The following is a 14,857-nucleotide window of genomic DNA, read 5'->3' as shown; positions in this document are numbered from 1 at the left end:
GGTGCAACAAACTCACTAAAGGATTTCCAGAGCCTGGGTGGGCAAGGGTCATCAAATATACAGGAGGATCCAAACAAATATATAATAAGCTTGTATACACACTGGCTTTGGAAAGGTGGGTAAGCCAGAAGGAAGTGAATCTGGTAAGCGTCAATCTCAGGCAAGGAACTTGAGCAAGAAAAGGGAATTGGAAAAACACATTAAGACAACAAGACTAAAACAGAGTCCAGAGAGCAAGGCCAGCATAACAGGCAAGAGGGTTAGAGTTGCAAAAGTAAACCCACAAGTCAGAACCTGAGCCAAAACAGACTAAAGAGCAAGATCAGAGTGAACAGACATTGAGGTCAGAGGAAGAATATAGCAAAGATGAGGGAAGAGAATGGGGGTGAACTAGCAACAGAGAAAAGCCAATAGAATGCAAAGTTGGCAGTTACCCAGTGTCATCCTGAAGTTTAAGTACTGCTGTTGCCTGTCATGACGGATAAGTAATGCCCTTGACCTAGGCTGGCTAGCTATTTATGTATCCCAGTTGCCATAGGCTGGTACGCCGCAGCCTGAAAGGGATATACCACACCAGTAATCTTGTGATCCTTCTAAAGCCTCTGTCACTTTCAGACCTGATGAATATAGATCGGTTCCAGACCCTCTATGGCCTGCCGACAAGGAAGTTAACAGAAAAACGACTAGTATGGACAATAACAGATGAGCTGCATTTGGAGCGCGATAGTGCTCTAAAGTTGTTGGGGTGCATCGTAATCATGGATAGTCTGCACCCGCAGATATTCTTGTGTTGTATTAATTTTGATTCGTAGAAATGTGTTGTGATAACAAAATGTGCAAGTGTATGAATAAAAACGTATTTCGTGCCATGCAGAAGAGAAATGAAATGGCGCTTGTATTCGAAACTGTAGCCTTTTTATGTCTATTGCAATTTCTTAATAAAAAGTTTACGTGAGATGTAATGCATTTTAATCTGAATGTGCACCATGACGAAGACTGCACGAAGAAATAAGGAATTATGCATAATGTATAATGAAATGTAGTTGCTTGCAGATGTAGCGTTATTAACGTATGTGTTTAATTTGATGTTAAAGGCCTACGTGAAATATTCACATTGTGCTCAGGTAAGGCCGGTTTGTTTATTCTTATGTTGGCCGAATTGTGTAGGCCGGGAAATGTAATTTCCCTGGTAAGCTCTCCCATTTGGAGGTAGTCAGAGAATTTCATGTGCATGCAAGGATGTTCTGTTCTCACGTTTCAGTTGCAGGTGGAAGAAGCTGCCTTTGTTAGTTAGAACTAATGCCTTTTGTTTTAGAAGTTAGGCATGGAAGAGAAGTGAAACATTGTAAACAAAAGGTCGTTAATTGGGAGCCGGTGTTCTTTCTCATTGAGGAGGCCTGGGAACCAAGGTCATCGGGCTACATCTGGAGAGGACGGTGGAAAACTACCTAGGAGAGGTGTCTGTTAGCAAAAGGTTATCTGTGGGCGTGTTTTACATCTTTGCATTATGTATTAGGGAATGAACTCTGAGGGAGGAGAGACAGAAGGAGACAGGATGAGTTAGGAGAAGGGGGTCAGAAGATCGATCTGGAAAGGAGCATCTTAGAATGAGCTCTGTAGCTTTGGCTACTAATTTACTCTGTGAATGTACTCCTTAGGAAGTCTTCACAAGCTGTCACCTTTAACTGACTTTGCCTGAGAAATGCTAAGTAGGGATATCACCTTAGAGATAGAGTAGGGATAGTCTAATGCTTTTTACTTCCTAGCCACAGATGAAGTCTGACTTAAATATTGGAGCAGTCCTTGCTTGTGTTCTATTTCTAGAGTTGTTTATTCTTTTCATGATCCACCAGAGCAGACTAATCCGTAGGTTTGGTTTTTTATTAGTTCCCATGTATTTTCACAACCTCGTCTTGAGGTGCTTGTATATTCAGTTGTTTGTGGCTCTGTAATGAATGCCCTAAACTGAATCTGGAGTCTGTGCTCTTTCCGAGTTACAGTTATTTGGTTTGATAAATTGATGCCATGTCTGATACTCCCCTTTACACTTCTTAGCAGGTAACAAAAGATCTGTCGACCCAGGGTTCCTTGTAAGTTTTAATGATGAATCCCAACTTAATCACTGATTACCCCTCTCCTAGGGAGTATTCATTCTATTCACTCTTACACACAGTACACAGCATTTAAAGATAAGTGTTGCATTTCCACAGTGCCACACCTTAGATGGAGACCACCCAGATTAAAGGTATTTAGCCAAGACATTTATCCCACACCTTACTCATGACATTACTATGGGGCACGTCCCTGCTAAGATCCCAATTTGGTGACTGCAGCCATCTGTATTAGACAGAAACACAACCACAGTTGAAATAGCACGTGTTCTGTACAAGCAAAGGATCATGTTGTGATAGAAGGGGAGAGCTTTAGGACTTGCATCAAAACCTCTTCAGGGGTTTAAATTTGTATTTGTATATATTTGTATTTTGTATTTGTAGAGCGCGTAAATCACCCGTAGCACACTCATAGCGCTAGCAGAGCTCAGGTGAGAAGACAGATGGACAGGCAGAGCTAGAAAAGCCAGGTTTTTAAGTTTCTTCTGAACTTCTGGTGGTTGGGTTCTGTTCTGATGTGTAGAGGCAGAGTGTTCCAGGTTTCTGGGGCTATTTTAGAGAAGGATCTGTCGCCGTTTCTAACTGTGCGGACTTTAGGAACAGTTAGGAGACGCATGCTGGTGGAACAGAGGGTTCTGATTGGGTGATAGTCCGTACGTTTTTTTTCTAGATATTTTGGCCCTTGACCTTTGATGGTCTTGTGGACTAGACAGCAGACTTTGAAATTGATGCGTTTTTTTATGGGAAGCCAGTGTAGTGTTCTGATTGAACTAAATGAGCATCTATTCAGATTAAAGGTGAATCTGCAGCCCCTGTAAAAACAGCTTTAGTCTCTGCTCTCAACTGCCAAGAACAATTGCGCAAAATAATGCCACACACTAAAGTGCTAAATAAGTTGGGTCTGTTTGCCTATAGGGAATATGTGGCACAAAAACATTAAGTAGGGGACGAAAAGGACTATATGGCCACCTTGCGTGGCCCAGCAAGCTTGATGGATCCAGAGTGATGCATGCAGCGCAAGTCATTGCGTTGCGTTACTCTGCCATAAGTAGGCATTCTTTGGGTGGAGCATGGGTGTTTCCAAGCATCCACCCATAGAATTTGGTGCATTCCCAAATTTACCATTACTGGTATATCTGGGAATTCGTCAAAACGTTACTCCTTCCCAGATGAGGCACAATGAGAAATATCTTTATTTTTCCTCGTTTTTTCTACTTTGCATGTGTGCTGCCTCTGGGGACTGTTTTTGTGCAGGAAGTTGTTCCTACCTGTGCAAAAACAAAAATTCTTCCTGCAAGGCAGGCAGCCTTGCAAGGCTGCCTGCATTGGTATTATGCAGCACATTGTGTGGCAGCGCAAGGAAAGGACAGGAACGTGCTAAATAATGTAAAATACCGCACATTCCTGCCCTTTCTCTTCCACACGCGGTACAAAAGGGGGTGGTGATGGACGGAGCATCGGAATCAATCAAACACTCACACCCAGTCAGAAGATCTGGGTTTAATTCATCATCGTTCTTTAGCCCACTCTGCCAACCCAGTTCAGACATGGCTATATGCAAATCAGTCTGACCCTGTGCCTCATGGGAACGGTCCAGCCCGAACTGCATAGCCATGCCTTCCCTGGACCGGAAACAAGCTTCCGAGGACCGGTTTCTGGCATTCCAGCCGTCTTCAGCCCGGCTTGCTTGAATCCAGCGGCAAAGTGAGCAAGGGACTCACGTCTGAGCATACCCTGCCACACTTATGGCGGCCAAAGCGGTACAAAAGGGGGTGGTGATGGACGGAGCATCGGAATCAATCAAACACTCACACCCAGTCAGAAGATCTGGGTTTAATCCATCACCGTTCTTTAGCCCACTCTGCCACGTCAGTTCAGACATGGCTATATGCAAATCAGTCTGACCCTGTGCCTCATGGGAACAGTCCAGCCCGAACTGCCAAGCCATGTCTTCCCTGGACCGGAAACAAGCTTCCGAGGACCGGTTTCTGGCATTCCAGCCGTCATCAGCCAGGCTTGCTTGAATCCAGTGGCAAAGTGAGCAAGGGACTCACGTCTGAGCATACCCTGCCACACTTATGGCGGCCAAAAGCGGTACAAAAGGGGTTGGTGATGGACAGCACAGCAAAGTCTGCGTGAAATATTGATCAATACACCCCATTGTTTTTTCAGACATTTGTTTGTAGTGCTAACTTACAGAGGTTGACACCGGAATAGAAAGCAGACCTAGATGTCCAACTATGTCTAAATGTAATTAACTGGGCCGTTTCACAGACGTGAACCGCCTGGGGAAGACTATCCACCCCTCGAATTTTATAAGGTGTTTCGGAAGCAGTTATCAAAGCATTTACTGGACTTATGTACCAAGCTGCCCTCCCCCCAAATCATGAAGCAGGAATAAGGATATTACTGAAACCCAAATGAGACCTGCTGAATGGTACGACATATTTATGGTTTTTAGGGCGGAGTTTTATATAGCCTGAACTAGACCCAAAGGTATTGTATCAGAACGCTTTACATGAGCACCAGTTGTGTTACAGACAGACACAATGAGAGCTTAGGTGATTTGCCCAGAATCACACGATGTTGAGCGTCCCTGCTGAGACTTGAACTCGGTTCCCCAGCTTCAAGGTCGACGGCCCTAGCCATTAGCCTCCCCGTTTGATATATACAACATATTAATCATTGTTTATGTTTAATTTAGACTGCAGAATATAGGGGAAAGTATTATGGACTAGAATAAAGTAAGTGCATTCACATTTAATACATACTGACCAGAGAGAGTTTTTCGTGCACAAGAAATATCTAACCTCAATATCTGAGTATATTTCCATGTGCTGGCTGGCAGGCTAATTTCACAAATGCGATACAGTAGAGATGGATAGAGCAGTCAATACAACTGATTGGGAGCATCTATACATAGTTCTGAAAATGATGGGATTTGGCATAGAAATGGGCTGCAGCGGTGCTTAATTTGCAAACAAAAAAATAAGTGCCACTGCTCTCGCCAGGAGGCCGCTTCAGCTTGCACCGCATGTTGCTTCTGCCACTGCTGCCAATAATAGCAAAAATACAACTACTAAGCAACTATTCCAGGCCCCCAAAGCTTTAAGAATAGCTTGGGAAGAAGGTGATTGTAATTTTGTATGCATATTGAATAAATTAATGAACTGTTGCTGTACTGATCTCTAAACTCGACAGCGCCACCATCTGGTAGACAGTCACAAGCGCCGGTGCAGAGCACCAGAAACCCCTGGCTCAAATTAAGCACTGCTCAGCAGAATAACACTGTTATACACAAACCTCATGGCCCAGGTTAAAACAGGAAAAGTGATATCAGAGTCCTAGTCAATAAAATGAGGCATTACACAGAAAAACCCTCTATCCCCCATATTTTTTGCCCTGAAGATGGAACCCATATCCAGTCAAATGAGGCATACATAAATTACACACTCACATCGTGTCCTTATACGGGAACAATATCAGTCTTCTTTTGGAATTTCTCGTAATTTACTTTTGCGGAAGGAAGTGAAATTTCAACAAAATTACACACAATTAGGAATTATTATTTGAAATGCAAATGTGTCATTTTGTGCTATATTTTAAAGAAAAATGTGCCCTCATGCCCGTTTTTGCGAGAAGAACACATTTCATGCAAAAGAGTGCAAAAGAAGCTGCTTGCCTTCTATAGTTGCTGTGCATTCGCTGTGAATTTTTACCATGAGTTGCACGGAATTACATGAAGTGACATAATGCCATAGTTTTGGGAATTTCATGTAACAAGCAGAAAGTGAAATTCATGAAATTACACAAATTATGGCAGGGTAATTCAAAGTTCGTCTAGGCCTAGAAAATCTGCAGTTGTCGATATTGGAGCAAGTGGAGCTTTCCAAGGTGATGCGCTTACCACAGATATTACATTATTCAATATATATCCCTCTAAAGTTTCCAAGATCTTGTTTCTGTGATCTAAACTCCTTATTGTTCGAACTGATTTGCAGACAAGGAACTAGAGTAGTAGAGTAGCTCTCGACAAGCTCAATCGACCAATTGATCAAACTGGCATAGGAGCTCTCAATTTTGAGACTTATCATCTAGCCGTGCAGCTCTAATGGGTAAAACAGATGCTGGGTCCATGTTTAGACTAGAAGAGCAGTATATGGAATAGTTGGGCACCATCATTGTAGTGTCCCCTGTGGCGGCCCCCAAATGACTAGACTCGGCACGCGTGTGTAACAGTTGGTGGCCAGTCGTACACTGAAACCACGTCTAGCTCCCTAGGCCATTTATTAAGATTGCTACGTGGGTGTTTTCTATACGCCCCCCTCACACTACCTGCGAGGTGGGTTCGCCCATTGGTGGGTGACATTACATTCCTCGTTTACCCATAAGAGCGAAACACAATAGAATGAGCAAAGTCTTTAAACAGGTACTAACAAATGGCATCAGTCTCTGACAACTTAAAACACAGTAAATGGAACAGTCTTACTTGGCTGGCAACAACTCTTCACCGTCATCTCCCAGGGGTCGGCAACGGGCAACAAAGTCCTTGTACTTCTGGGACAGTCGTGGATGTGGCCGCAGGCTGTATCTGCTTTGGCTGTTCCGGTCAGAGGGTGTCGGAGGCAGGGTCGCTAGATCAGACCCCTCTGGCGCCTCCGGGTTGGTCAGTTCCTGATGGCGTGGTAGACTCCCCGGGCTCTGGGCAACTCGGTCCTCTTCTTCGCTTAGGGCTTGGTGGTGGTGGCTTCCGTCTTCCGAGTACGGCTGGGGACTTAGCTACGTGGCATCTGTCTTGCTGAGGTCGGGAAACTCTTCGGAGTCGCCCTCGGGGACCGTCTTGACGAACGACACATTCCTGGTCACCCTTTCATCTCCTCGAGAGGCTGTAACCATGGTGCCTTTAACTTCCGTCACTGTCCATGGGTGTAACTCAAACGGCATTCTGAACTTTCCGCCGGGCTGACGATCACGCATCAACACTTGGTCACCTACTGCAATAGGGCTGTCTTCTGCCTTTCTCCATCTTGAGGCGTCTTGGTTGTTCTTCGCTCGTCGGGCCATTGACTGACTTGGAGGGACGGGAGCCCTTGCCCATTCGGGGTGATGCGGGATAGTGTCTGTCTGATTGGCTCTACCAAAATAGAGGCGGCTCGGTGAGACGCCCGTGGTGCAGTGCGGGGTGAGGCGGTATTCCCGGAGGAATTGGCACAGACCCAACTCCAGTGCTTGGCCTTCAGCCGTGACTATTTGGATGGTTTTGTTTAGAGTACGCATCAGCCGCTCCACCTCTCCGTTTGCCTGTGTCCATCGGGGCGTCACTCGGCGATGCTTTACTCGGTGGGCCGCTAGGTACTCTGAGAGTTCCATGCTGGTGAAAGGAGGGCCGTTGTCAGATTTCAGCTCTCCGATGAGGTAATGGGAGGCCATTATCTTCTCCAATTTGGGTATGACGTTACTGGCTGCGGTGGATGTCACAATTTCCACTTCGGGATACCGTGAGAAATCGTCTACTACTACCAACATGTATCTTCCGCCCGGTAGGCTGCTGAAATTTGCACTGGCTCTTTCCCACGGAGAGGAGGGGCCATCTTCTGTGATCACGGGTGCGGGACGGTTGGGAAGGCTGGTTTCCAGACACACCGATCGTTGCTGAATGATGGTTTCATCTAGGTGGTCCAAACCGGGGAACCAGACCTTGCTACGGAGGCGGTTCCTTGATTTCACTCTCCCTTGATGTGCCCCATGCGCTAACAGGGCAGCTTGGTGAGTCAGGCGTCCCGGCAGAACAAGGTGTGGTCCTCGCAGGAGACAACCTTCTCCAGAGACTGACAGCTCGTTGCGCACCAGATATAGCGCTTTCAGCGTGGCCTGAGCTTCTGAGGTGCGGAAAGGCGCGGGACTTTGCAGCGGCTTCCAGTTTCCTGAGGAGATCGCTTGGATGGCGATCTGAAGGCAGTCGTCATCCCTCGTAGCTTGCATCACTTCGTCCAGAGAGATGGGGAGGGGTCTGGACCTTTCGACAACCATCCGGACATACACTTCTGTGGCCGTGGCTTCCGCTGTTTCAGGCTCCATGACGGGGCGGGCGTGCCGTGACAGAAAGTCGGCTGGGTTACGGGTGCCTGACCTGTACTCCACCGTAAACTGGAACTCCTGGAGTTTTAACACCCACTTCTCTATCCTCGGAGGAGGACGTGAGGAGGATACCTGGAAGAGATGGATGAGAGGCTTGTGGCCCGTGATCACGACAAACGGGTGTCCGTAGAGGTAGATGTGGAAGTGACGCCGCCCCCACAGGATCGTTATAGCCTCCTTCTCAATTTGTGAGTAACGCTGCTCCATGGGTGTGAGGGTTCTGCTGGCATAGGCGACGGGAGCCCACTCGCCACAGGTTTGCTGTTGGGCCAGCACTGCTCCAAGGCCTGTCGGACTGGCGTCTACTACCAGCTGAGATTCGTGTCAGGGGTCGAAGTAAGCCAGTGTTGTGTCGGCGGACAGGGCAGCCTTGGTCTTGTTAAACGACTCTTCTTGTTCAGCTTCCCACACCCAGGGGCTGGTCGACTTGGTGAGGTCTCGTAAAGGTCCGGTCAGCTCCGAGAGGTTCTTGATGAAACGTCCGCAATACGTGACCATCCCTAAAAAACTGCAGACTCCAGTCACTGAGGTTGGTGCTGGGGCGTCCTGGATATCCTTGACCTTGTCGGGGTCTGGGCCAATGCCTTTATCCGAGAACTTCTAGCCGAAGAAGCTAATGTCCCTGCGGAGAAACTCACACTTCTCGCGATGAAGGGTGAGGCCACTGTCCTGGAGGCAAGAGAACACTGCGTGGAGGTGCTGGATGTGTTAATCTAGGGTGGGCGTGTGCACCAGGATGTCGTCACTGACGTTAAGGATGCAGCTCAACCCGTGCAGGACGTTCTGGACTATGTTCTGGAATACTTCGGCTGCACTTGATATCCGAAAATTGAGGCACGTGTACCGCCACAGCCCGGCATGGGTGGAGAACATCGTGATGGGGCGCGAGTCTGGGTAGAGAGGGATCTGGTGGTATCCTGACCGAAGGTCCATCTTCGAGAACCACTTGGAGCCTGATAGTTCTCTGATAATGTCATCGATAGTTGGAGTCAGGTGGCGGTCCAGCTTGATGGCGAGGTTGAGAACCCTCATGTCCACACAGATGCGGACAGCTTCTGGCTGCTTCGACTGCTTAGCGTCGACGATGGAAGACACCCACGGGGTGGGGCCGCGAACCCTTTCGATGATGCCGGCCTGTTGCAGGAGATGCAGTTCCGCTTCCACTTTGGGTCTAAGATGGAAGGCGATCCTCCGGTGGCGGAGTGCGACGAGAGCGACCGACCGGTCGATGTGAAGGCGGATAGCGGGGCTTTTCAGACAGCCGAGGTTTCCAAAACCCTGTATTAGGTTGTCCAGGTCGTTGGCACAGACTGTGAGCGCAAAGTGGATGAGGCTGAGGTCTTGTGCTGTTCTGCAGCTCAGGAGAAATCCTGATCCTTCTTGCGAGACGTATATCTTAGCTTGCTGGCGGGTTGCGTCATGTGATAGACCGGCTTTGAATACTCCACACAGTCGGAGTGACCGTCTGGTGCCGTCGGCGTAGACTTGCACTCTAGTGGGGCGAAGCGCTGGAGGATTCGACAGGGTCCGATACACGCTGGCTGCCATGAGGTTGATTGTGGCTCCCGTGTCGATAAGGGCAGCGACCGCTTGGTCTTGAACTTTGACGGTGCACATGGTGCGGCGTGCTGAGCGGCGGAGAGTGTATTCAGCATGCGAACCACATCGACAGTGGCGGCATCCGCTTCATCGTCGTCCATGTCGCTGCTGGCTGGGCTGTCTGAAGAGGGTTCGACCGTCCGTACTCTCCTGGGCGGGCCTCTTGGTCTCCTCCTCGGTGTGGACCTGCACACCTTTGAAAAGTGGTTTATTTTCCCGCAGGCACTGCAGGTCTTGCCCTGCGTGGGGCATGCTCCGTCGTGTGGCGTAGGGCCACCACACCATCCGCATGGGCGGTTGCGGGATGACTGGGCGGGCTTGGCGTTCGCTTGTCGGGGGCATTGAGGCGTGACTCCTGGGGGTCATTCCGAATGGCGCACACTGGCTCTGTCTTGACTGTAACCGCAGGTTTGGGGTCCATGTGCGCGGCCCTGGCTGACAGTTCTTTGGAACGGCCAAGCGTAAGGATGTCCCTCATTGGCATATTGTTCTCCTGCAGGAATCGCTCCCTGAGTTTGGAGGACGCACAACCCTGAATGAACTGGGCACGAACCTCGTCGTCTTCGTCTGGGAGGGTGCATGTACTCGCTAGTTCTTTCAATCTGGCGTAGAAAATGTCCACTGACTCCTCCGGGAGTTGGTGAGCTTGGTGAAGCAAGAATCGCTCATAGTCGGGGCTGGCGAAGGGCTCGAAGTAGGCAGTAATGGCTTCGCGCATAGTTGCGTAGTTCCGCGGTGGGCCGCCCTCTCTGATCCTCTTTGAGATCTTGTGGATGTCCGTGCTACCAAGGTGAAGTAGCATGGAGCGTTGTCGTGGGGCCGCAATCTCAACCGCCTGGAAGAAGTTCTCAAGGCGTTCCACCCACTCCTTCCAGCGGGCCGCCGGGGACGGCGGGGCACCGGTGACTGCAAAAGATTCCAGCGGGGGCACAGTGGCAATGGCGGCAGGCACTCACGTGGGACCAGGCAGGAGGGCGTGACGCAGCCACAACCGGGCACGCAGGAGTAGGCCTCTGAGTGGCAGTGCACGGATGCTGAGAGTGCCAGGGGTGTGAACCATTGGGCCAGTTCAGGCGGGAACGCTGGGCGCAGGCCAGGGAGGGCGAGGCGCCGTCCTGTAGCAATCACCTTCAAATGTGGGCAATGAAAGAAGGTCCACCAGCCCCAGTCTTGAGGGGGGGAACAGCAGATCACTTCCCCTGGGCAGGAGTCAGGGTGAACAGGGGGTGGAGGAGAGGCTCTCTGCAGGCACATGCAGCTGGGGGCCACAATCCAGGCGCCAGGCTTGGCGGGCGTAACGTGGGGCCTTTAGAAGCGGTGCAACGGATGCACTCACCGAAGCGGAGCTTGCAGGCGTGAAGTCCGGGGCACCGCTGGGGCCTTCAGCCGTTGCGTGCATGCGCAGACGGCCCGACGCGGAGCAGGAAACAGCAGCAGCGGCAGCTCTGGGGCACCCGCGGCCGGGCGCCGCAACGGAGCACTCACCGGGGGGCACAGCAACCGGCGAAACAGCAGCAGGTACAGGCGGGGCACCCACATAGGAGCGGGCCCCCTCCAGGCAAACAGATACCGCTGCAGGTGCTGAGGCCAGCACCAGGGTCGAGCAGGCCGCCGGGTGGGGGAGACGCGGCTGGAGCCCTCCCAGGGAGGCGTGGTACCGGCAGACACTGAGGTGGCAGCAGGACGTCGGCGGGGTGGTCAGACCACCTCGTCGCCAATGTAGTGGCCCCTGTGGCGGCCCCCAAATGACTAGACTCGGCACACGTGTGTAACAGTTGGTGGCCAGTCGTACACTGAAACCACGCCTAGTTCCCTAGGCCATTTATTAACATTGCAACGGGCCGGCCGAGCGAATGCTGGGCCGGCTTAACTGGGGCACGCTGACAGGGTGTTTTCTATACGCCCCCCTCACACTACCTGCGAGGTGGTCTCGCCCATTGGTGGGCGACATTACAATCATGTCAATAAAATATATATTTGTTACATGGGTGAGGATTATGCCAAACTCAATCATTCTTAATACAGCTAGGCATAACTGAAACATGTTCAGAAATAAAAACGTGAAATGTGAGGTTTATGCGTCAGTACGGCAGCTGTGGTTCTTAACCAGGTTCAAATGCGTAGCAACTTTGTACTGAAGTTGATTTAGTAAAATGTCGACTGTAGCGTAAATGACATCACACAACCTTTGACCCTAATGACATCACAGAAAGCCTTGAATTTTATAGGAAGTCACATGACTGTAACACTGATGACATCACAAAAATTGACATTTCTGAGGTACCATGATGCCTGCTGCATTAGTGCAACAACACAACAAAGACAAATGCCTGTTTCAGATGCCACACACATTAGGATGCTGAGATGATCTTTAAAAGTGGTGTTGTAAAATACAAGTCCTGAACTGTAGTGAGAAAAGAGAGTGAGCCAGACCCCTCCTACGAGGCTTGGTGTGGGGAGTGTCTCCCCAAAGAATAATTGAAAAAAGTAGAGTTATAGAGGGCATTTCATTTTATTTTTGAATGCAGCTAAAACAGATGAAAGCGTCAGTACTTTGAGAAAAATTATATATTGTGCTTTCTTCATTGACACCAGTGCCCTTTCGTCAGCTCATCGCTTTTCATTGTTTTAGGTTAACTGAAGCCCCTTCCCCTTGCCTCACCGTCCTGATGAAGACCCCGTTCTAAGGTTATATCGTTACCTAGCTACGGTCTTGGGGTCGAAACGTCGACTTTTCTCTTCTCCCCCCCACCAGCTGATGCCATCTTGAACACAGGAAATATGTTGATGAGCAATATGCATGGTTCATCCTGATAGTGAAGTGTTCATTTACTGTGTACTACCTGTTGGCCTTGGGTTATTACCAACAGCCAATTATAATTGTGAAGCTAAAGATTAGTCCTCTAGTATTCAAGCAGGACATTTTTCCACTATTTGGCTCTTCACTTGCACATCTATACCTTTTCACTCCCTGGGGCACCTATGATACTGTATATGAATATGTTGAAGATATACGCTTTATTCACTTTTTACACATTGTGATTAAATAACAGTGTGTGTGACCTTTATATATAATCCTTGTGTTTATTTTATCTTAAATTTATATGATTAGTTTGAACTGCTTACTTTGTCGTATAGACTGTGAACTGGAACCCCTCTTTCATATGTACAGCATTGCACCCAGGTCCCAGTGACTTTAATGGGTTTACCCGTCTACTGTACTTTTTTAAGAATGTCTTCACGTCTGCCAGCATTTACATTTTTTACAGATACCAACTATTATATGCAAGTATGCCAATACTAGTGTTTTACTGTTGGTGCTAAGTATGTCAAAATTACTTCTAGTATGCCAGTGCCAGTATTTGGTTACAGATGCCTGCCATGCTAAGAATTGCATGCAGTAAGCCAGGACCTGTATTTTGCCATGGGTATCTCTACAAAGCAAGGATTACCGTCAATATGACTCGCAAGCAGAACACCACAATCTTACTTGTGCTCACTTACATTCACTCAATTTCACTCATTCTCATTCCCTCACTCATTCATTCATTCTCACTCACTTGCATTCACATATCCATTCTCACTCACTCTCTTGCCCTCACTCTTATTTTCACACATGAAATATCATTAATTCATACTTACTCTGATTCACTCATTCTCACTCACTATTAAACTCATTGTCAATCTCTGTCACTCATTCCCACTCATTCTTTCACACCCTGTAACATTCCCTCCACTCATTCTTACTTGTTCATTTTCTGTCACCCACTACCATTTGCTTGCAGTAACTCTCCTTCTCACTCACTCATTCATTCTGACTCACGCTTACTCACTTACTGACACTCAGTTTCACTTTCTACCTGTCACTAACTCTCACTCACGTTCATACAAATGCACTTACACACAAGCTCACACATACACAAGCTCCATCTCACAAAAGCAAACGCTCTCACTCAAGCATGCAAATATAAAAGCTTTATTTTGCTTACCTCCCTGCCAGTGAAGGTTCCCTACCAGCTCATAGTACTCAATTTGTATGGCTCTAATGGTGAATACTAGACTAATATTCATTGTGCGTATAATAAAACAAAAAGCCTTGTGTTCGTATCACTGATTTTGCCACCTTGGAGGCCATGGAGAGCAAAGGCAGTGCCAGGGGAAACGAGAAAGTAACCCATAAGTAGCATTTGACAGAATTAAAGCTTTTATGGTCCAGATCTCTTTTATCGGAAATACATTAATAACACAGAGGGAACTGCCAACAACTGCGGCCTTAAGAATGCCGTGGACTAGATTTCATATATGTCGGAGCAAAACAGGAAAACATATTTGTGTTTTAGATGTTTTATGCTAGCAAATAAATAGTATTGCGAGGGCCGTCCTTTTGCGTGAAACGCATTCTGAATATGATCATTCATGTTGAAGGGCCTAAAAAGGGAGGGGTCACTTGGAAGAAGACAAATGCAAGGTAGCAGAACAGATAGAGTCACAAGAATGGGGCGCTTGTTTCATACCGTGCTCGTTTGCCAGCCTTGCAGCTGCTGGGTAAATAGCGATACAAAAGGGGATGGTGATGGACGGAGCATCTGAATCAATCAAACACTCACACCCAGTCAAAAGATCTGGGTTTATTCCATCACCGTTCTTTAGCCCACTCTGCCACCCCAGTTCAGACATGGCTATATGCAAATCAGTCTGACCCTGTGCCTCATGGGAACAGTCCAGCCCGAACTGCCAAGCCATGTCTTCCCTGGACCGGAAACAAGCTTCCGAGGACCGGTTTCTGGCATTCCAGCCGTGTTCAGCCCGGCTTGCCTGAATCCAGTGGCAAAGTGAGCAAGGGACTCCCGTCTGAGCATACCCTGCCACACTTATGGCAGCCAAAAGCGGTACAAAAGGGGGTGGTGATGGACGGAGCATCTGAATCAATCAAACACTCACACCCAGTCAAAAGATCTGGGTTTAATCCATCACCGTTCTTTAGCCCACTCTGCCACCCCAGTTCAGAC

This window comes from Lissotriton helveticus, chromosome 2_1 (genome assembly GCF_964261635.1).
Source record: "Lissotriton helveticus chromosome 2_1, aLisHel1.1, whole genome shotgun sequence".
Lineage (NCBI taxonomy): Eukaryota > Metazoa > Chordata > Amphibia > Caudata > Salamandridae > Lissotriton > Lissotriton helveticus.
The sequence above is the reverse complement of the archived record's forward strand: the minus strand, read 5'-3'. Positions refer to the sequence as shown.